The sequence below is a fragment of the Melanerpes formicivorus genome, unplaced genomic scaffold (genome assembly GCF_026170545.1).
Source record: "Melanerpes formicivorus ecotype bairdi unplaced genomic scaffold, bMelFor1.0.p_v2 SCAF_5, whole genome shotgun sequence".
NCBI classification, from domain to species: Eukaryota; Metazoa; Chordata; class Aves; order Piciformes; family Picidae; genus Melanerpes; species Melanerpes formicivorus.
The window spans coordinates 388,992-412,669 of NW_027142357.1; the positions used below are offsets into that span (position 1 = coordinate 388,992).

General features: G+C 49.8%; 1 protein-coding gene across 28 annotated transcripts in view; it reads left to right on the forward strand.

The window, feature by feature from the left end:
- MAP2 (microtubule associated protein 2) overlaps nt 1-23,678 on the forward strand; it is a 341,956-nt gene that overhangs the window by 148,938 nt on the left and 169,340 nt on the right. For 27 of the 28 annotated variants that reach the window (XM_068137835.1, XM_068137844.1, XM_068137839.1 and 24 more), the window contains exon 3: nt 4,789-4,854. The gene's annotated coding sequence lies outside the window, so the exon portion shown is untranslated. Of the gene's footprint in view, nt 1-3,836; nt 4,221-4,788; nt 4,855-23,678 lie in introns of those variants that run through there. The other variant, XM_068137837.1, reaches the window with a different exon arrangement.

The window sequence follows — 23,678 nt, forward strand, 5'->3', positions numbered from 1 at the left end:
GATTCTGTGACTATGATTCTGTGACTCTATGACTCTGTGACTATGATTCTGAGACTATGATTCTGTGACTCTGACTATGATTCTGTGACTCTGATTCTGTGACTCTATGACTCTGATTCTGTGACTCTATCACTCTGTGACTATGACTCTGTGACTCTATGATTCTCTGACTCTGATTCTGTGACACATGATTCTGTGATTATCATTCTGTGACTCTGTGACTCTATAACACTGTGACTCTCTGATTCTGTGACTGTATGTTACTCTGTTTCTAGGACCTGGGGGTCCTGGTGGATGGGAGGTTGACCATGAGCCAGCAATGTGCTCTGGTGGCCCAGAAGGCCAGTGGCATCCTGGGGTGGATTAGAAGGGCTGAAGTTAGTAGGTCAAGAGAGGTTCTCCACCCCCTCTACTCTGCCCTGGGGAGGCCACATCTGGAATATTGTGTCCAGTTCTGGGCCCCTCAGTTCAAGAAGGACCTCAGGGAACTGCTTGAAAGAGTCCAGCACAGAGTCACAAAGATGAAGGCAGTGGAACTCTTCCTCATCACGAGAGCCTGAGGGAGCTGAGGGCTCTGGAGCTTGGAGAGGAGGAGCCTGAGAGGTGACCTCATTCATGTTGCTAAAGATGTGCAGGGTGAGTGCCCAGAGGCTGGAGCCAGGCTCTGCTGGGGGATGCCCAATGCCAGCACAAGGGGCAGTGGTGGAAGCTGAGGCAGAGGAAGTTCCATGGAAACAGGAGGAAGAATTTTTTCCCTGTGAGGGTGACAGAGGCCTGGAGCAGGCTGCCCAGGGGGGTTGTGGAGTCTCCCTCTCTGGAGATCTTGAAACCCCACCTGGATATGTTCCTGTGTGACCTGCTCTAGGTGACCCTGCTCTGGCAGGGGGGTTGGACTGGATGAGCTCTGGAGGTCCCTTCCAACCCCTAATATTCTGTGATTCTGTGATCCTTCCCTTGGGAACCACATGAGGTCCATCAGGAACATCTGAGAGAACTTACAGACCAGTTTGCAGGACTTCATGCTACTCCTCCACCATCCCAACTCTGTGACCGTGTTTTTGGGACCTCTCAGAGCTCCTGGTTGCTTTTGGGGAGGAGTGGTTGGTGGAGAGGAGCTGTGGAAGTTCAGGAGGGGTGGCAGCAATGCTGTGAATGAGCAGCAACTGTTAAAAGGTGGAGCTGAGGAAGAGGAGGGCAGAATTAGAGTTTTCTTGCATTCTGCAGAGGCTGAGCTCTGCAGTGGGAGGTTTGGCAGCAGCATGCACCCCTTCTGATGAGTCACATGAGGCTTTCTCAGAGGAAAGGTCTAAGAACTGTGCTGGTGCTGCTCTTGCTGGTGTTTTTTATGTTCCTTCTGAAGGCCTTTTTGCTGCCATACAGCACCTGCTCCACCATCCTTCTCGTCCCATGCAAGCAGGCTGTGGGGGCTACCTTCTTTCATTCATTGTCTTCCTCACTGCTGTGGTGATTCAGAGGGTGGGGAAAGACTGTCAGGTCAGCACAGATGTGCTCTTCAGGCACTCAGATCTGTTTATAGCAGTAAGGGTGAATCTTCTGGGTGATGCAAGGCTTGATGGATGTGTGAAAAGTCATCTTGTCACGGTGGTGGGGGAAGGCAGAAGGGAATCAACTCCATTTTGAGCCCCGACTGAAGAGGAGCCAGCAGTGTGCCCAGCTGGCCAAGAAAGCCAAAGGCATCCTGGCTGGGATCAGCAATGCTGTGTCCAGCAGCAGGAGGGAGGGGATTGTCCCCCGGCACTCAGCTCTGGGGAGGCCACACCTCCAGTGCTGTGTCCAGTTTTGGGCACCTCAAGGCAAGAGAGATGTGGAGGTGCTGGAGCCAGGGCAGAGGAGGGCAAGGAAGCTGGGAAGGGCCTGGAGAAGAAATCTGATGGAGAGAGACTGAAGGAGCTGGGGATGGTTAGTGTGAAGCAGAGGAGGCTGAGGGGAGACCCCCTGGCTCTCTACAGCTCCCTGAAAGGAGGTTGTGGAGAGCTTGGTGCTGGTCTCTTCTCACAGGTCATTAGCCATAGAAGAAGAGGGAAGAGCCTCAAGCTGCAGCAGGGCAGGTTCAGAGTGGACAGGAGGAAGAATTTTTTCTCATCAAGAGTGGTCAGGGCTTGGAATGTGCTGCCCAGGGAGGTGGTGGAGTCCCCAAGGCTGGATGTGTTTCAGGGTGGTTTGGCTGTGGTGCTTGGGGCTGTGGTTTCGGGGTGATCCTTGTAGAGTAGGGCTCTGGGTTGGACTTGGTGATCCTGAGGCTCTTTTGCAACCTGAATGTTTCTGTGATTCTTTACCACTGAAATTTTGAGAGAGAAGCCCTAGGAATCCATGGGAGATTTGTTGCTTCTTCCTGCAATCCCCTTTGTCCCTCTCAAAGGTAAATGCTATTTGTTTGACCTCTCCCAGATTATGTGGTAGGGAGACATTTCCTGCTCCTGGTAATGTCCTTCTCTCTGAAGGGCTCTGGGGTTGTGGGGACTGGGAAAAACCAGCTTGGGAAGTGGATCTAGTTGGCTTGTGGGCCCTGGCTGCAGAGAAATGTAAGCTTTTCTTCAGCCCTTTAAGAGTGCTGGGCTCAGTGTTTACTCTTGACTGCTTGTTTGCTGCTTATGACAGGTTGGACTTGATGATCTTTGAGGTCTCTTCCAACCTTGGTAATTCTGTGATTCCTTGACCAACTTAACAGTGCTTGAAAACAGACCTGTTTAATCTCTCTACTTTTCCTCACTCTCTTTCTCTCTTGAAAAAAAAATGTCTCCATGTTCCCCTCCCCCTCCACTCCTGCCCTTCCCTAATGTGCCTGTCTCTTCTCCCAAAACACTGGCTGATTTCACAGGTCCCTTGTCCTAGTCTGATTAAAATTGTTCTGTAGGAATGCTTGGAGTAGGGAGGTTGAGACCAAGGCAGAAGAGAGGCAGTAAAACCGGACCCCTCACAGGAACTCATTTGTTCTTTACTGAGGCTGGAGCCAGGCTCTGCTGGGGGATGCCCAATGCCAGCACAAGGGGCAGTGGTGGAAGCTGAGGCAGAGAAAGTGCCATGGAAACAGGAGGAAGAATTTTTTCTCTGTGAGGGTGACAGAGGCCTGTAGCAGGCTGCCCAGGGGGGTTGTGGTGTCTCCCTCTCTGGAGATCTTCAAACCCTACCTGGATGTGTTCCTGTGTGACCTGCTGTAGGTGATGCTGCTCTGGCAGGGGAGGTGGATTGGATGAGCTTTGGAGGTCCCTTCCAGCCCCTGACGTTCTGTGGTTCTGTGAGAGAGTGGTGAGGCATTGGAACAGGTTGCCCAGAGCGGTGGTGGAGTCACTCAGGATATGATTTAGTGGTCGTGGTAGTTTGGTTATGGTTGAACTCGATGATCTTGAAGGTCTTTTTCAACCTTAATGATTTTGTGACGATTCTGTGCTGAGCCATGCAGTGAGCCCTCTTCCTCTGCTGTTCTAGTCCTGAAGCCTCCCTGCTCCAGCCCTGCAGTGCTTCTGCTGCGTTTCCCCTGCTTTTAGTGCCCTTTGGTGTGGCAATAAGCAAATGCAAGGCTCGGGAAAGAAGAGCACAGGCGAGCCGCGGCTCCAACACGTGTGCATGAGCACTATGTGGAGAAATCAGGGCGGGGGGGAATGGAGCTTGTATCGCCCTCCTAATCCGTGCTGCAGAAAACGCTAAAGCCCTCCAAGTCCTGCTCCCGGCGGCGGAGCCTCCGTAGGGCACCTGTGCGGGGCTGGGCGGCACGGCGGAGCCCCGGGCTGCGCCGCTTGCCTGTGCGCGCCTGGCAGCGCCACAAAAGGCACCCGCCGGTGATATTCAGAGGCTTGAAGGCCCCGGTTCCCGGGGACACACTTGGTTGGATGCAATTAAAATGCCTGTCAGGCGAGCCCTTGACAAAACCGCTCCAGCCGCCGAGGTGCAGCATCCTATTGTAAGCGGCTGCTGGCGGAGCCGGCTGGTTTGTCATCCTTCTGGAAATTTCTGCGGCCAGTGAGCTCCCTCTTCCTCTCCCACTCACCCTCTTTTCCTTCTCACCACTGCGGGGACTTCTCCTAATTTGCAGTTTCCCTTTCCCCCCTGACGTACACATGGTAGATAGGAGCCGGTGTGGCTCGCAGACTGCGGCTGTCTGGAGCTCGGCAGGCAGCCGGCGGAGAGCGGCGCTCCGGGAAGGATGATTCTGCAGCACTTCTTGAGGGATAGGCTTGTGTGGTATGGCAGCATATGAGCTGGTAATGATTGTTTTTTCTCATTCCAATGGCAGCTTTTGTTTGCTCGGTGGGGGCTGGAGGCGATACCTTCGTGCCGTGGCTTTTTTTTTCGAGGTGGGGGGGGTGAGGAAGGTTTTAGCGTCTGCCGAAGGTGAAATTCCGTAGCGGTTGCTCACTGGATTGATTGGAAATGTAGAGGATCATAGAATTGTCAGGGTTGGAAGGGACCTCGGCGATCATCCAGTTCCAGCTCCCCCTGCCACGGGCAGGGACACCTCACACCAGGGCTGCTTGCTCACAGCCCCATCCAGCCTGGCCTGAAAAACCTCCAGGCATGAGGGTAATGAGGTGGTGAACTTCAGGGGGGCTTGCTTGTGGTCGGATTTGATGCATCCACACCTTCATGCTTGTGTGGATCTGTTTATGCAGCGATGTCTTTGTATAATGGGGGGGGGGGGGGGGGGGGGGAGGGGGGCTGGCTTTTCTCATAGCTGAAAACTGTGGTGTTTTTTTTTTTTCTCAGGAAAAAAAGCCAAACCAGATCTTTTCAGAGCTTTTTTTCCCCCCACTTTTGTTTTGATGTGAACAGATTCTGCAGTCCCCAGCCTTGGACCTGACACGCTGACAGGAACCTGCTTGTTGAGAGATCGGGAAGGTAGGACACCTCTGTAGCTGAAGGTGGTTTGGAGGGATGTGGGAGGGGAGGCAGCGCAGGGTGTGGGCTGCTCGGGGGGTGCTGTGGTTGTTTTGCATCCAGACAATAGTTGTTGTTCTTTGTTGTATGGCGCTGCCTTCGATTAGCAGCTTTGAATAGATCTTCAGACTGTTGTGGCAGACTCTTGTGAAGTTATTTTCCGAGGCTGTGCAATCTGCTGTAGCTGTCTCATTAGTCCTTTGCAGCTGCAGTTTCACCCAAGGGGGGGGAACACAGCCCTGAATGCTTGGCCGCTGCCTTGGCTTAGCAAGCACGGAGGGGCGCAAAGCTGTCTCCTGCCACGTCCAGCTCGGGGTGGTCTCTAATGCTCGGTTTAGCCCCAGCAAGGGGAGGGTTAAACTGAGGGGCTTGCTCAGAGCAGGTAGAAGGAGCGCGCAGCAGAAAGCATAGTGCTGGTTTAGTACTGTAGCGTTTTCCGTGGAGGAGGGCAAACTTCTTTTAACCCTTTGCCTGCTGCCTCTCAGCAGGCGGGCAGGGTGGGGCAGGGCTGGAAGAGCACCTGTCTGATGGCTTCCTCACCTATCACTGGCGCTTCAGAAATGGTTCGTCCTGTCAGAATGAAGGACTGAGTCCTTTGATTTCATTTTGGTTTGGACAGTGTCACTGCTAGCTCCCAAGAGAAATAGATTGTTACAGAATCATAGAATCAACCAGGTTGGAAAAGACCTCAGAGATCATCAAGTCCAACTTATTCCCTAATACCTAACACCTCCTGGCCACTAAACTATTATCCTCTTCCCCCTCTTGGGTTCTTTAACCCTTTGATGCTGTAAAGGAAAGGGTGAGATAAACCCCTGCAGAATGATACTAAAACATTAAGTGACTTGGTTCATAGATTCATAGAATGGTTTGGGTTGGAAGGGACCTTGAAGACCATAGAGTTCCAACCTCCCTGCCAGAGCAGGGTCACCTTCCCCTAGACCAGGTTGCTCAAGGCCTCATCCAACTTTCTTTGTATTGACCTTTGTGATGTCCAGTGGTTAAGGAGTGCAGATCAGTGGTTAAGGAATACAGATCAGTGGTTAAGGAGTGCAGATCAGTGGTTAAGGAGTGCAGATCAGTGGTTAAGGAGTGCAGATCTCATTGGTCTGAAGTGAGGACTGTACCCTGTCCTACAGGTGACTCATCCTTCTTAGCTCTGCTCTTAGACCTGGAGGGAATATGTGTGTTTGTAGGGCAGCCAGTCAAAAAAAACACATCTGTGTGGCTCTAGTCTGAAGTTTTCAGAGTGCCTTTTGAAACCCAGAAAAGAGAGGTGAGAAATTGTCCAGGCTAAAAACAGTTGTGTTTCTAACTGGGAGTGTAATGGTGATCCTGGTCTGCTGAAACGACCAGTGTGGGGTCCCTGCCTGTCTTCAGTGCTAGCTGCAGTACCATCACTCTGAAACGTGGAGAACAGCTCCCTTTCACTGCAGGAAATGGCTAGGGCTGAGTGAGAGAAGCTGTTTCCCAGGGGAAAGCATTGCTGATGTTTTCAGGATTATTCCCTCTCCTGTTTTCCTTATGTGCAGTTCAACCTGCAACCCTTCTGAGTGAGGCTGGAGCCAGGGCTAGGGCATGGTCCTTTCACCCTTTGTCCTACAGACCACCAGGAATATCAGTGGGAAGCATCACCCCCATGAAGTCCCTGCATCTTTCCACAACCTTGGGCAGAGGGCAAAGGATGGTGACCACACAGAGGCAATGGGGAGAATGAAGCAGAAAGGACAATCCTTGAACCTGGAGCCCCTCTGCTATGAGGACAGACTGAGAGAGTTGGGGTTGTTCAGTCTGGAGAAGAGAAGGCTCTGAAGAGACCTTCTGGTGGCCTTCTGTGGTGGGTGGAAGGGTAAGGCCGAGAAGCCTCCTCCCTTCCCCCTTGTAAGGTAAAGGGAAAGAAACTTGAAGGGAAAGGAAAAAAAAACTCGCAAGCTGAATTAGCAAAGCAGTGGAGCTATATTTACAAAGCGATGTAGGGTTTGCAGGGGATTATTTACAAATTTACAATATCTACAATATATACAAAGATATACAACAGAGTAACACAGAAATGAGAGTAATCCCTCTCGGCAGAGAGGGGTCCCCCACCTCCGCTCTCCCCTCTCTCCCCCCCTTTCCCCAGAATGGGATAGAAAGAGAAAGAGAGGAAAGAAAGAAGTTAAAAGCAGTTTTGTGTTAATTGGAAGGGAGTTAGTATACAGGCCTGTTATCTGGTTTTCAAGGCCGAGGCCTTGGCAGAAAGCCCAGGACAGAAAGCTGTTGCCTGAAGAAGAGGCGGAAGCAAGACTGACTGAGAAGTGCTGGAAATGTCCAGTATAGTCCCAGCTCAGAAGTGCTTCCTCCCACTCGTCCAATGAAATTAGTTTAGACTATTCCTTCCGTTTACCAACTTCCGTCCACCATATTCCCTTTCTTAAGGGGGCAACGTCAACCGGCCACAGTCCACCCCTTCTAAACAATTTCATTGGCTGTTCACACTGTCCATCTAATCCAAAACGATATTTACAGTTCGTGAGTAAAGTTCATAGTCCATTCCGGCTATGCTCAGATGTAGATGATTCAAAAGTCCAAGAAAATCAGAAAATGAGAAAAATGGAAAACAGTTCATTTCTTCACCGATGAAGCGAAGAAAAGGGAAACAGGGAAATCTCAGGGTCTCTTAGTTGACTCAGGGCTCTCAGGGATCTCAGGGTTCGTGCACCGTAGATTCCTCGTTGATTCTTCCTTTGGACGCGATGTAGCTGTACAACAGTTCAAAGTTAACCTCTTTCAGCTAAAGTTAAATTTCTTTGTGGAATACACTGAATTTCACCATTCTCTTGCATTACCCAATAAGTGTGACCCAGACCTTCAGCTGAAACCACCCCTCGGACAGGTTTAGCCTCTCCTGAGGGTGAAAATACCCAAACAGTTTTACCTAACAGATTCTTTTCTCTAACAACAGGAACTCTATCACCTTCCACTTTCCGTAGCAGATCTGAATGTGCAGGTCCAGCTCGGTTCACTGAACCTCTACTATTTACCAGCCAGGTTGCTTGTGCTAAATGTTTTTCCCAGTTTTTCAAAGATCCACCCCCCATGGCTTTAAGAGTGGTCTTCAACAAACCGTTGTAGCGTTCAATCTTCCCTGAAGCTGGTGCATAGTAGGGAATGTGGAATATCCACTCAATACCGTGCTCTTTTGCCCAGTTCTTTACAAGGCTGTTCTTGAAATGAGTTCCGTTGTCTGACTCAATCCTCTCTGGAGTTCCGTGTCTCCACAGGATCTGTCTCTCCAGACCGAGAATGGTGTTGCGTGCAGTTGCATGTGGAACTGGATAAGTTTCCAACCATCCAGTGTTTGCCTCTACCATAGTAAGCACATATTGCTTACCAGAACGAGAACGTGGTAGAGTGATGTAGTCAATCTACCAAGCTTCACCATACTTGTACTTGGACCATCTGTCACCATACCACAAGGGCTTAAGTCGTTTTGCCTGCTTAATAGCAGCACAAATGTCACAGTCATGGATGACTTGTGTGATAGCATCCATGGAAATGTCTATGGATCTGTCACGAGCCCATTGGTATGTTGCATCTCTGCCTTGATGTCCTGACGAATCATGAGCCCACCGAGCTAAGAATATCTCACCTCGGTGTTTCCAGTCGAGATCAAGATTAGAGTCCATGTCTACTTGAGAAACTCTTGCAGCTAGATCTGCCTGATGGTTGTGTTGCTGTTCCTCAGTAGCTTTGCTCTTAGGAATGTGAGCATCGATGTGTCTCACCTTCACTGGAATTCTCTCGATTCGGTCAGCAATGTCCTGCCATAGGTCTGCTGCCCAAATGGGTTTTCCTTTTCTCTGCCAACCACTCTTCTTCCAGTTCTTTAGCCAACCCCATAGAGCATTGGCTACCATCCATGAGTCGGTGTAGAGATAAAGCTTTGGCCATCTCTCACGTTCAGCCACGTCGAGAGCTAGCTGGACAGCTTTTACCTCTGCGAACTGACTGGATTCTCCTTCTCCATCTCTCGCCTCTGCAACTCGGCTTGTTGGACTCCACACTGCAGACTTCCACCTTCGCTTGTTTCCAACAAGACGACAGGAACCGTCTGTGAACAAAGCATATTTCTTTTCATCATCAGAAAGGTCATTGTAAGGAGGAGCTTCCTCAGCACGAGTTACTTTCTCCTCTGGAGGTTTGGCACAGTTGATACCTTCAGGCCAACTTGAGATCACCTCCACTAGAGCAGGTCTTTCAAGATTTCCCATTCGAGCTCTCTGTGTTATCAGAGCCATCCACTTAGACCAGGTTGAGTCTGTGGCATGATGTGGTGTGGAGCCTTTGCCTTTGAACATCCAATTCAAAACTGGTAATCTGGGAGCTAGAAGAAGTTGTGATTCAGTTCCAATCACTTCAGAAGATGCTTTTACTCCTTCATAGGCAGCTAAGATTTCTTTCTCTGTTGGAGTATAATTAGCCTCTGAACCTCTGTAACCTCGACTCCAGAAACCAAGAGGTCGTCCACGTGTCTCACCTGGAGCTTTTTGCCACAAGCACCAGGTTGGACCATTGTCACTTGCAGCCGTGTACAAAATGTTCTTAATGTCTGGACCATCTCGGACAGGTCCCAGACCCATTGCTTGAATTACCTCTTGCTTTATCTGGTCAAAGGCTGCTTGTTGTTCAGGTCCCCAGTGGAAATGGTTTCTCTTTCGAGTCACATCATACAGAGGTTTCACAATCTGGCTGTATCCAGGAATGTGCAGTCTCCAAAATCCCACTATCCCCAAGAAACGTAGGGTCTCTTGCTTGTTTGTGGGACTTGCCATGGTAGAGACTCTATTTACCACATCCACTGGAATGTGTCGGCGTCCATCCTGCCACTTCACTCCCAGAAACTGAATCTCTGTGGTAGGTCCTTTCACCTTGTCTCTTTTGATGGCAAAACCTGCATTCAGAAGAATGTCAATGATTTTGTTACCTTTCTCAAAGACTTCCTCAGCAGTTTTACCCCAGACGATGATGTCATCGATGAACTGGATGTGTTCTGGAGCACTGCCTTTCTCCAGAGCATCGTGGATCACTGCATGACAGATGCTTGAGCTGTGGATCCAGCCCATTGGCAATCTGTTGAAAGTGTACTGGATTCCTCTCCAGGTGAAAGCAAACTGAGGCCTGCATTCCTCTGCTATGGGAATAGAGAAAAATGCATTAGCAATGTCTATGGTAGCATACCATTTGGCCTCTTTGGATTCCAGCTCATACTGTAGCTCCATCATGTCTGGTACTGCTGCACTCATAGGTGGTGTCACTTCATTCAGGGCTCGGTAGTCTACCGTCAGACGCCAGTCTCCATTCTGCTTCCGCACAGGCCACACTGGACTGTTGAAAGGTGAATGAGTTTTGCTGATGACTTTCTGACTCTCCAACTGACGAATCAGATTCTGAATGGGCAACAAAGAGTCACGGTTGGTTCTGTATTGTCTGTGATGCACAGTCTGAGAAGCAACCGGCAATTTAATGTCCTGTATCTTATGTTGTCCCACAACTGCAGATTCATCAGAAAGTTCAGGTCTGGCAGACAGCTTCAATTTTTGTCCATCAATTTCTATAGAAGCTACTCCAAAAGCCCATTTGTAACCTCTAGGGTCTTTGAAACGCCCTTCTCTCAGAAAATCAATTCCCAAAATACAAGGTGCATCAGGTCCGGTCACAACTGTATGCTTCCTCCATTGTTTACCAGTTAGACTTATATTAACCTCTACCTTACTTAACTCTTGAGATCCACCAGTGACTCCCAGAATAGTTATTGACTCTGATCCCTGATAATTTGATGGTATTATGGTGCACTGAGCTCCTGTGTCAACCAAGGCCCTGTACTTCCGAAATTGTGAAGTGCCAGGCCACTGGATGTACACATCCCAATAGATTCTGTTATCTCTGTTATCCCTCTCCTCCCCCTGGCGGGAGGCAGGGCACCCCTAGTTATGGGGAACATGCGCACATGTGCTTTGCACATATTGTGCAGGGTTATAACTTTGCATGTTATAACTGGAGCCACTGTTGGAGCCATAAGAATCATTCTGGGGAACTGTGGAAGTAACAGCTACCCTTCTGGTATTGCTACCTCGGGTTCTGCCACTTTGCAATTCCCTCAGTCTCCTGAAAAGATTAGAAGTTGGTTGGCCATCCCAGCGGTTCATGTTCTCACCAAACTGATCACGCAGAGTTATCCAAATAGTTCTACGTGATTGCCTTGGTGGTCTGTTTTGGAATGACCTGTTTTGGAATGTCCTGTTTTGGAATGACCTCCTTGGAGGACGTGTATTCCTCACAGATGAAACTTGTACCCACCTGGAGGAAGAATTGAAACTATCTCTTTGCGCCAATTGGTATATGGAATTTCTAAATTCATCTTTTAACTCTCTCATGCAATTCTCAATTTTTCCAGACAAAGTTTCAATGGCTGAAACCAAAGAACCACGTGTCATGCTATCCTCCAATTGTCTCATTTGATCACTGAATTGGCCAACCGTGGGAGAAGCTCCACCATAACTTCTTGACACAATTCTGCTTGCCAGAATGTTTGCATAATTAGAAGGAGCAAGTTTGATGATCTTTTTAGCAAGACCAATACCCACAGGAACGTCATCAGGATTCAGAGTTTCATGTTCACCATAGAGTAGCTCTCTAACAGCAAATTCTCTCAAGCGCTTAATTCCCTCATCTATGGTAGTCCAGGGTTTAGGATTCCAGGGAAGATCATCTCGGGAAGGGTATCTCAGGGCAACCGCTATTAAGAGGCGTATCCACAGATTAACCTTACCGAGAGCTTCGCCTAGATGTCTATCTATTCCATTGTCCCTTGAGAGAGTTCCTAACTGAGCTGCTGACTTGTCTCCAACTGTTAGAGCTGAAGCACCTGTATCATAACACCTACTAAGCCAAGCTAGAACTGGCTCCTTATCTGCCCTGGTGAAATCTTTACGGACATTTCTCAATTCTTCCCGTGGTGACGAACAGTCTGTAATGTCATCTTCTTCATCTCCCTGAATTCTTTGCCCGTAAAATCCTGCTGTCATTCTCCTAAGGATCTCTTTAAGCTGAGAACCACCTTTGCCAGCTGCTTTCCTAGCTTCATCTCTATCCTGCTTTGATCTCACTAGGTTAGCTAGATCTTTAAAACAAACCTTCTCTTCCTCCTGAGCAGGATCTTTTAGAGTAGAGGGCCCCTCACCAGGATCAGTCTCCACCTCTTCTTCTCCATCTTGGGCCTTTGCAGCTCTAGTCTTTAAAGGAGCCATCTTAACTGGAGCTGTGTTTGAATTTACAGCCACCTTAATGGAAGTTGACAGGTCCTGAGATAAATCAGCTGCTGGGGCAGTGACTTCCGGTCCCACTGAGGGAGTGGGTGGAAGTGACGTTGCTCCATTACTGGCCGACGGAGAAGAAGAAGAAGGAGAAGGAGTGGGAGAAGGAGTAGGCGCCATGTTGATACCAGCCGATGCCCTTGGCTGCTTGCCAGAATCAGCAAAGTCATTTAGAGCTGCTTTACCAATTAACTTTTTAGCCTTCTTTTTAACTGACACGGGTTCTCCACAGTCCTCGTCACTAGATGACTCTGGGACTGATCGAGAGCCACGGCGTTTCCTTTTTGATCTAGTTTTAATAACAAAGCACGCCCTGGACACCTTTCTCTCTCGCTGCAAAGAAATCAGGAGATACACGATAATTATCACCAGCAGCAGAATTATAGACATGAGATAAATCACCTTTGGATCCCAGGCATCACCTAAAGTTACTGTCTCCTCAGGCGGAATCTTAAAACTCTTTATCTCAATTGGGAGAGTGGTGGAGGTAACATTCCTGTATCTCACTGGCCATAATAAATTAATACATTTTCCATACCATAATTTAACTCTATACATAACCCACATATAAATTGTCCGCACCAAATATTTACCCAGGTAATCCAAAATCAAACCCAAACAATACCTGTAAACCAGAGCCCCAAAAATTGAAAAGAATAATCGCTCCACAAACCACAATACCTTCATGTTTGCTAATTCAGCTGGAAAACACTAAATCAATCAAATAATAAATTAAATTAATTATCTGCCCCACGTTGGGCGCCAATAAAAAAAATGTGGTGGGTGGAAGGGTAAGGCCGAGAAGCCTCCTCCCTTCCCCCTTGTAAGGTAAAGGGAAAGAAACTTGAAGGGAAAGGAAAAAAAAACTCGCAAGCTGAATTAGCAAAGCAGTGGAGCTATATTTACAAAGCGATGTAGGGTTTGCAGGGGATTATTTACAAATTTACAATATCTACAATATATACAAAGATATACAACAGAGTAACACAGAAATGAGAGTAATCCCTCTCGGCAGAGAGGGGTCCCCCACCTCCGCTCTCCCCTCTCTCCCCCCCTTTCCCCAGAATGGGATAGAAAGAGAAAGAGAGGAAAGAAAGAAGTTAAAAGCAGTTTTGTGTTAATTGGAAGGGAGTTAGTATACAGGCCTGTTATCTGGTTTTCAAGGCCGAGGCCTTGGCAGAAAGCCCAGGACAGAAAGCTGTTGCCTGAAGAAGAGGCGGAAGCAAGACTGACTGAGAAGTGCTGGAAATGTCCAGTATAGTCCCAGCTCAGAAGTGCTTCCTCCCACTCGTCCAATGAAATTAGTTTAGACTATTCCTTCCGTTTACCAACTTCCGTCCACCATATTCCCTTTCTTAAGGGGGCAACGTCAACCGGCCACACCTTCCAATATCTGAAGGGGGCTACAGGAAAGCTGGGGAGGGACTTTTGAGGGTGTGAGGGAGTGATAGGACTGGGGGGAATGGATCCAAGCTAGAGGAGGGTAGATTGAGATTGGATATTAGGAAGAAGTTGTTCCCCATGAGGGTGGTGAGACACTGGAAGAAGATGCCCAGGAAGGTGGTGGAAGCCTCATCCCTGGAGGATTTTAAGGCCAGGCTGGATGTGGCTGTGAGCAAGCTGCTGTAGTGTGAGGTGTCCCTGTCCAAGGCAGAGGGGTTGGAACTGGCTGATCCTTGAGGTCCCTTCCAACCCTGACAATTCTGTGGTTCTGTGTGATTCTGTGATTCCTCACCTCTTTCTGTTCTCCTGGCCCTTGCATTGCTTCCCCCCACCCCGTCTTTGGCAGAAGACTTGTTACTTACTGCTAGGTTTTCCTGGCTAAATAAAATCCTTCAAAGGAAAGTTGTTGTTTTCTCTTAGTGGCTTGTAATGCTATTTTCTTCTGGTATCAATTATCTCCTAGGCTCAAACAGAGAAGCCTGAAGTAAGGAGTGTATAAAAATGCTTTAAATTCTTGAAAAATGCATTCATGAGCAGGTCCCTTCCTTCCTTCCCTCTACTTTTCATTTCATTTCCATTATCCAAGGGCAGCAAGCCAAACTGCAGTCTCATTCTGATTTCATTAATGTTTTGCAAACTCCGTCTCAAGGACTGAAGCTGCTTGCTGGGCTCGCTGTCAGAAGCCAAGGTTTTGCTGCAGCATTGGGGAAGGGGAAAGGAAGGCTCAGGAAGGGCATAGAAAGGCTCAGGAAGGGGAAAGGAAGGATCAGGAAGGGGAAAAGAAGGCTCTCTCACAAACAGAAGGGATGGCACCGATAGCAGCTGAGCAGAACCGCCTGGCTTGTCCTGTGTGGGACCCCACCTGGAGTACTGCATCCAGCTCTGGAGCCCCTATTAAAAGAAGGATTTGGAGGTGCTGGAAGGTGTCCAGAGAAGGGCCATGAGGATGAGCAGAGGGCTGGAGCTGCTCTGCTCTGGAGACAGACTGAGAGAGTTGGGGCTGTTCAGTGTGGAGAAGAGAAGGCTCTGAGGAGACCTTCTTGTGGCCTTCCAGTATCTGAAGGGGGCTACAGGAAAGCTGGGGAGGGACTTTTTCGGGTGTCAGGGAGTGATAGGACTGGGGGGAATGGGTCCAAACTAGAGGAGGGTAGATTCAGATTGGCTGTTAGGAAGCATTTCTTCCCCATGAGGGTGGTGAGACACTGGCAGTGGTTGCCCAGGGAGGTGGTGGAAGCCTCATCCCTGGAGGTGTTTGCAGCCAGGCTGGATGTGGCTGTGAGCAAGCTGCTGTAGTGTGAGGTGTCCCTGCCCATGGCAAGGGGGTTGGAACTGGCTGATCCTTGAGGTCCCTTCCAACCCTAACAACTCTCTGATTCTATGACTGCAGTTTGTTGACGAGGTGTCCCCTCAGAATGGCTCTCATCTCCAGTGGAGATGCCTCTTATCTCTTGTGCACAGCATCCTTTCAGGTCTCTGTGGCATCCTGAAAACAAAGGAAAGGGTGGCAGCCATTAGTGAATAAATCAGAGCTTGTGAGGAGATTGGGGGTCTCTGGGTTTGTTGTTTTAGTTTTTTTGTTGGTTGGTTTGTTTGTTTTTTTCCTAAGAAATGCATCCCTTGTTTCTTGCACTTCTGATTTCTCAGTCACTTTTACCTCCTTCTTTGATCTGGGCTTTCAAGATTCACATCACAGATTGTTCATGCCAGCTGCAAAGAAGCAAATGAAAAGACATGCTGGAAAAAAAACCAAACCAAAATAATAAAGGGAAATGATTTCAAACAATATCATTTCCTTAAAGTAGATGTCAGGGGTGCTTAACACTGCAAGGAGAGAATTAATTCCAGGTTGATAGGACTTGAAGACCATCTGGCTTCAGGGGTGGCATAAGATGGCTGGGAACATCAAAACCAACACTGTTTTCTTAGCTGGTAACAGAAAGGCAGCAGAAGGCAGAGTGTGCAGTGGTAGTGAGGGGTGTTGGATGGCAGTGTGAGGACTCCAGAGTGCTGTGTGGCAATCATAGAATCACAGAATGATAGGATGATAGAATCATAGAATGGTCTGGGTTGGAAGGCACCTCCAAAGCTCATCCAGTCCAACCCCCTCTGCAGTCAGCAGGGACATCCCCAGCTAGATCAGGTTTCCCAGGGCCCTCTCCAGCTTCATCTTGAATATCTCCAGATATCGCCTCAACCACCTCCCTGGGCCACCTGTTCCAGTGTTCCACCACCCTCATGGTGAATCACAGAATTCTTAAGGTTGGAAGGGACCTCAAGGATCATCCAGTTCCCCCTACCATGGCCACGGACATCTCACACGAGCAGATTGCTCACAGCCACATCCAGCCTGGCCTTCAAACCTCCAGGGATGAGGCTTCCACCACCTCCCTGGGCAACCTGTGCCAGTGTTCCATCACCCTCATGGTGCACAACTTCTTCCTAACATCCAATCTAAATCTGCTCTGCTCTACTTTGAAGCCATTGCCCCTGGTCCTGTCCCTGCAGGCCTTTGCAAACAGTCTCTCTGCAGCCTTCTTGTATCCCCCTTCAGGTCCTGGCAGGTTGCTCTTAGGTCTGCCTGCAGCCTTCTCTTCTGCAGGCTGAACACCCCCAGCTCCCTCAGCCTGGAGGAGACCTTCTCCAACCCCCTGAGTTTTCTCATGGCCTCCTCTGGACCCTCTCCATCAGGTCCATGTCCTTCCTGTGCAGAGTTCACCGTGCTCCTGCAACGTCAGTGTGTTCTTCACTGTTGATCTCATGTCTATCTAAAGTTAATTGGAGATTTTTTTTGGGGAAAAAAAATGGGGTGGGGGGAAGGAATGTAGAAAATTGAGGAGAAATGAGGCTGGGAAGTTTTCAAGTGAAGCAAAGTGCAGCTGAATGTGCTGTGCAGTCAGCTTCTCACTCGTGGCACAAGCTCTGCTTAGAGCCAGCCTGCAGCTCCTGCTCTGTGTGCTCTGATTACCCAAAGGAAGGACAAAGACAGCAGTTGTGTAATCTTTTCTGGGGTGTACCAACATGGTGCTGAAAGCAAAGGAGCATTAGATGCCAATGAGTCAGGATGGCACTGATAATTTTCCTTTTCATGGTCGAGATAAGACAGAAGTTAAAGCAACTAATTGGGATGCTCAGTAACGTGCTGAATGCCCTCAGAGAAGATAGCAATCTGACACAGAAAACTTTATGATTCCCTCCTCAGCCCACAGTCCTGTACCAAAGGAGCCTCCATCTCTCTTCAAAACCCCCTGGGATGCTCAGAGGTTTGTGCTCTCAGTGCCTGCTGCGTGGGCTCACTGCACTCAAAGGGGCTCTTGGTGTCCCTCCCGCCAAGCAGGAGCTTGCTTTCTCCAAGGGATGGATGCTCAGTGCCTGGGAGAAGTGAATCCTTCTCCTTGGAAAGCTGCCACGTAGTGCTGCTGCTGCAACAACCACCAAGCATATTATTAATGATCATTAAAATGAGAATTGCTGCTGTTATTTGTAGTGGTGATGTTATGTAATGAGTGGTAAGAGAGGAGCAGTGTTTGTGACAGGAGCTGTGAGACAGAGAGAGAACTGCAGAGCTGGGCAGAGAGGAACCTAATGAGGTTCAACAAGGAGAAGTGCAGAGTCCTGCACCTGGAAAAGAAGAATAAACTGCAGCAGTACAGGTTGGGAGGGGATCTGCTGGAGAGCAGCCCTGGGGAGAAGGACCTGGGAGTGCTGGTGGACAGCAAGTTCTGCAGGGGACAGCAATGTGCCCTGGTGGCCAAGAAGGCCAATGGGATCCTGGGGTGCATTGAGAGGAGTGTGTCCAGCAGATCCAGGGAGGTTCTCATTGCTGTCCCATGCAGGGATCTTCCACAGAGAGTCCAAGGGAGGGCTGCAAGGATGCTGAAGGGACTGAAGCGCTGCCTGGTGAGGAGAGGCTGAGAGCCCTGGGGCTGTTCAGCATGCAGAGGAGAAGACTGAGAGGGAATCTGATCAATGCCTATCAATATCTGAGGGCTGGGGGTCAGGAAGGAAGGGTCAGGGACAGGATCTGCTCACTTGCACCCTGTGATAGGACAAGGGGCAATGGATGGAAACTGCAGCACAGGAGGTTCCACCTCAACATGAGGAAAACTTCTTCACTGTGAGGGTCACAGAGCACTGGAAGAGGCTGCCCAGAGAGGTTGTGGAGTCTCCTTCTCTGGAGACTTTCCATCCCTGTCTGGATGTGTTTCTGTGTGACCTGTGCTGGATTCTATTCTCCTGCTCTGGTAGCAGTGTTCTCCAGAGGTCCCTTCCAACTCCTAACATCCTCTGCTCCTGTGAACTGCTTACAGCAGCCATCTTGGCTGCAAAGCACACAGAAAGCCTTTGAGGATTTAGAATCATCACAGAATTATCAGGCTTGGATGGGACCTCCAGGATCATCCAGTTCCAACCCCCCTGCCATGAGCAGGGACACCTCACACTAGGGCAGCTTGCTCACAGCCACATCCAGCCCGGCCTGCAAAGCCTCCAGGGATGAGGCTTAATTTAAATGAGTGTGCTTCATTCTTGGCTTTGTTTGTGTTTGGTGCCCATTAGGAAAAAGATTTGTTCAGCAAACCTTTGTGGAAGGAATTGCACAGAAGTAAATTCGAGGCTGGTGGTCTACAGCTCCTCATAGTAGTTCTGACAACTGGCTCACTAACCAGCATGGGTGAAAGCTTTCAGTCCCCTGCTATGCATTACTCAAAAGCAGGAAACCTGACCACTTGAGTCATTAATTATAGAAGAGGAGGGATGCAAACCATGCTCTGTGGTGCAAGTAACACATCCCTGTGGTTTGCAAACAGTATACAAATCCAGAATGACTCCCTGCAAGAACTCACTGCAGAATGTTTCAGTTAAACAAATGAGCAAACAAGAGGATAAGAAACAAATCCTCAGTGGCTGTGTTACAGCCTGAAGGAGACTGTGGTCTCGTGAACTAGGCTTCCCCCAGGGCTCAGTTTTGGGGCCAGGCTTGTTGGATGTCTTTACAAATGATCTGGAGGAGAGAATTGAGTTCCCTCCTCAGTAAGTTTGCACTGACATAGGCTGGGCACTGATACAGGGGACGTTTGCCAACACCTGTCCAACACCACACCTGTGATGAAAATGACATGGACCAGGGGCTGTTCCTAAGCTCTTCTCTTTATCCTGTGCTGGTATCCCAAGGGGACTGCCCATCCCACCCACCCAAGGCCCTCACTGCCTTGCAGGGCAGAATGCACTACACATTTATCATGCAGTTCCAAATGTGCTAGGGAATGAAAGTTCAAATACAGCTGAATTTCAGCTGCTGTTGATGTGGGCAGTTAATGCCTTCAAAGCACTGCAGGGAAAGGAGGCAACCTCATGAGTTCAACAAGGCCAAATGCAAGGTCCTGCAGCTGGGTCAGGGCAATCCCAGGCACTGATACAGGCTGGGCAGGGACTGGCTTGAGAGCAGCCCTGAAGAAAAAGCCTTGGGGGTGCTGGGGGATGAGAAGCTCAACAGGAGCCTGCAGTGAGCACTTGCAGCCCAGAGAGCCAAGCAGAGCCTGGGCTGCAGCAAGAGAAGTGTGGCCAGCAGGGCCAGGGAGGGGATTCTTCCCCTCTGCTCCACTCTGCTGAGACCCCACCTGGAGCACTGTGTCCAGCTCTGAAGCCTCTACTCCAGGAGGCTCTGGAGGTGCTGGAAGGTGTCCAGAGAAGGGCCATGAGGATGAGCAGAGGGCTGGAGCTGCTCTGCTGTGGAGACAGACTGAGAGAGTTGGGGTTGTTCAGTCTGGAGAAGAGAAGGCTCTGAGGAGACCTCCCTCTGGCCTTCCTGTATCTGAAGGGAGCTACAAGGAGGCTGCAAAGAGACTGTCTGTAAAGGCCTGTAGGGACAGGACCATGGGCAATGGCTTCAAATTAGAGCAGAGTAGATTGAGATTGGATGTTAGGAAGAAGTTCTTTCCCATGAGGGTGGTGAGAGACTGGCAGAGGTTTCCCAGGGAGGTGGTGGAAGCCTCACCCCTGGAGGTTTTTCAGGCCAGGCTGGATGTGGCTGTGAGCAAGCTGCTGTAGTGTGAGGTCTCCCTGGCTATGGCAGGGGGGTTGGGACTGGATGATCCATGAGGTCCCTTTCAACCTTAACAATTCTATGATTCTATGATCTGCCTGAAGGTGGGAAGGCTCTGCAGAGGCATCTGGACAGGCTGGGTTGGTGGTCCAAGGTCAGTTATATGAGATTCAACAATGCCAATTTCTGTGTCCTCCACTTTGCTCACAGCAACACCATGAATGCTCCATGCTAGAGACAGGGTGGCTGCAAAGCTGCCTGGTGGAAAGGGACCTGAGGGTGCTGGTTGACAGCAGCTGAACATGAGCCAGCAGTGTGCCCAGGTGGCTAAGAAGGCCAAAGGCATCCTGGCCTGGATCAGGAATAGTGTGGCCAGCAGGAGCAGGGAAGTGACTGTGCCCCTGTGCTCAGTGCTGATAAGGCCACACCTTGAATGCTGACTTCAGTTTTGTGGCATTCACTCCAAGAGGGACATTGAGGTTCTGGAGCATGTCCAGAGAAGGGAACAAAGCTGGGGAAGGGCCTGGAGAGGAAGTCTGATGAGGAGTATAAATCTGATGAAGAGCAACTGAAGGAGCTGGGGATGGTTAGTTTGAAGCAGAGGAGGCTGAGGGGAGACCTCCTGGCTCTCTACAGCTCCCTGAAAGGAGGTTGTGGAGAGCTTGGTGCTGGTCTCTTCTCACAGGTGATTAGCCATAGAAGAAGAGGGAAGAGCCTCAAGCTGCAGCAGGACAGCTTCAGACTGAACAGTAGGAAGAGGCTTTTTCCCATCCAGAGTGGTCAGGGCTTGGAATGTGCTGCCCAGGGAGGTGGTGGAGTCCCCAAGGCTGGATGTATTTGAAGGTGGTTTGGCTGTGGTGCTTGGGGCTCTGGGTGTGGTGCTTAGGGGTGAGCCTTGTAGAGGATTGGGCTCTGGGTTGGACTTGGTGATCCTGAGGGTCTTTTGCAACCTGAATGGTTCTGTGATTGTCTGTCTGTACAGAAGGTCTGCCTGGGGACAGCCTCATCTCTGCAGGGAAGTGAGCAGCCCTTGTGCAGCCCTCTGCCATCCATGGCAGCTTCTTTCTGCCGAGGCTCAGAAATCCAAGGAATCCCTGAGCTTGCCAGGCTGGCCTCTGTCTTCCCAGTGCTCATCTGCCTGTCCCACAGCTTTATGCTGCTTTGTCCTGGGGTCCTGGAGCATGTTAGAAGAAAAAGAAGCAGAGCTTATCACTGCTGGACAGGAGCATCTGTGCTGGGCTCTGCTTGTTTTGTGCTTGAGAGAGAGAATGAGCAGATTTGTAAGGGAGAGGGTGGAAGGGAAAGCTGTGACCTCTGCACCTGCTTCAGGTTAGAGGGCTCCACACCATGGGAGTGGAGCTTTGAACTGGCACACATCCCGAGCTTGGGTGGGCCTAGGAAGATGACTTAGCTGTTTAAATAGACTTGATGGCTGTTGTGCAGCTGCCATCTGTCCTCTTTCACACAGGATGGCTTGGGTTTAGGATTGTCTTTAACCATGTCTTGCTAGGGTCCCCAAACACCTGGGCAGTCTGCTTCTCATTATTGCCTGAAGGAGCTGCCACTTTTCTTAACAGAAGAGAATCCCACTGTAATAGTGGTACCTGAGCCTTGTCCTCCCCTGTTTGGCACCACTACTTTTATGCAGAAGAAATGTGATTGATAGCAGGAGCTTTCCTGCTGCCCTGCTGAGACCTCACCTGGAATATGGCATCCAGTTCTGGGCTCCCCAGTTCAGGAGGGACAGGGATCTGCTGGAGAGAGTCCAAGGGAGGGCTATAAGGATGCTGAAAGGACTGGAGCCCTGCCTGGTGAGGAGAGGCTGAGAGCCCTGGGGCTGTTTAGTGTGGAGAGGAGAAGGCTGAGAGGAGATCTGATCAATGTCTATCAATAGCTGAGGGCTGGGGGTCAGGAAGGAAGGGACAGGGACAGGCTCTGCTCATTGGTGCCCTGTGATGGGACTAAGGGGCAATGGATGGAAACTGCAGCACAGGAGGTTCTACCTCAACATGAGGAAGAACTTCACTGTGAGGGTGACAGAGCACTGGAACAGGCTGCCCAGAGAGGTTGTGGAGTCTCCTTCTCTGGAGCCATTCCATCCCTGTCTGGATGTGTTCCTGTGTGACCTGTGCATGGTTTAGTTGATTAGGTGGTGTTGGATGATGGGTTGGACACAATGATCTTGAAGATCTCTTCCAATCTGCTCTGGTCTATTCTATTCTATTCTATTCTATTCTATTCTATTCTATTCTATTCTATTCTATTCTATTCTATTCTATTCTACTCTACTCTACTCTACTCTACTCTACTCTACTCTACTCTACTCTATTCTATGCTGGCTTCTATGGCCCTGCTCTGGCAGAGGGGTTGGACTTGAAGATCTCCAGAGATCCCTATCATCCTATCATCCCTATCCAGTCCCTATCATCCTCTGATCCTGTGTGCTGCATTTATGATCTTGCTTCATCACTTCAGCAGGCTGTGTGAAACAGGATCTGGTAGCCACACAAACAGTAGCTGCAGCAGCATTAAGCACCGAAAGGCAAAAGACATTTTATGATTTAATATATTAGGATGGCAACAATTGCAAGGCTTGGAGGAGAAGTGGTGCTGGATGTGAAGGATGCTTCAGGGAACTGTGTCAGAAATGCTGCCAGCAAGAGTGAAGAGGCTCAAAACAGCTTCAGCAGGGGCTAAGGAAGCGTAGTGGCAAGTGTGGAACATGTTGTAGGCTCTGCTCGTCGTGCCAGTCGGTATCCAAGGCAGTCTGCTCACCTGCTGTCAGGGGAGGAGGCCACTGATTCATCAGCCAGTGGCTGCTTCTGCTGTCTGCACACCAGTATTGAGCAGACTGAAGGTCTTTGCATCCCTGGACTGCATCCAAAGCCAGTTGTGTTGTGGTGGGTTGAAAATTGCCCCCCCAACAGCAAACTGCCAGAGCAGCTCAGTTGGAAGCAGGTGAAGCTGAATTTACAATCAAAGCTGCAGTCTAGAATGAAATGCAATGAATATTGGATGTGGCACTTGGTGCCATGGTTTAGTCATGAGGTCTGTGGTGACAGGTTGGACTTGATGGTCTTTGAGGTCTCTTCCAACCTTAGTGATTCTGTGAATATGTACAAAGTGACAATATTGACAGGTATTGACAGTTTACAGCATCTGCTCAGTTGCACCCTGGGATAGGACAAGGGGCAGTGGATATAAACTCCAGCACAGGAGGTTCCATCTCAACATGAGGAGGAACTTCTTGACTGTGAGGCTCCCAGAGCACTGGAAGAGGCTGCCCAGAGAGGTTATGGAGTCTCCTCCTCTGGAGACGAGGGGATTGAGTCCACCATTAGTAAGTTTGCAGATGACACCAAGTTTGGGGGCAGGAGTTGATCTGTTAGAGGGTAGGAGAGCTCTGCAGAGGGACCTTGACAGGCTGGACAGATGGGCAGAGTCCAAGGCATGAGATTTAGCACATCTAAGTGCTAGGTACTACACATTGGCCACAACAACCCCATGCAGAGCTACAGGCTGGGGTCAGAGTGGCTGAGAGCAGCCAGGCAGAGAGGGACCTGGGGGTGCTGGTTGCTAGTAGGCTGAACATGAGCCAGCAGTGTGCCCAGATGGCTAGGAAGGCCAATGGCATCCTGGCCTGTATCAGGAACAGTGTGGCCAGCAGGAGCAGGGAAGTCATTGTGCCCCTGTACACTGCACTGGTTAGGCCACACCTTGAGTCCTGTGTCCAGTTCTGGGCTCCTCAGTTTAGGAAAGACATTGAGACACTTGAAGGTGTCCAGAGAAGGGCAACAAGGCTGGGGAGAGGCCTTGAGCACAGCCCTGTGAGGAGAGGCTGAGGGAGCTGGGGTTGCTTAGCCTGGAGAAGAGGAGGCTCAAGGGAGACCTTCTTGATGCCTACAACTCCCTGAAGGGAGGTTGTAGCCAGGTGGGGCTTGGTCTCT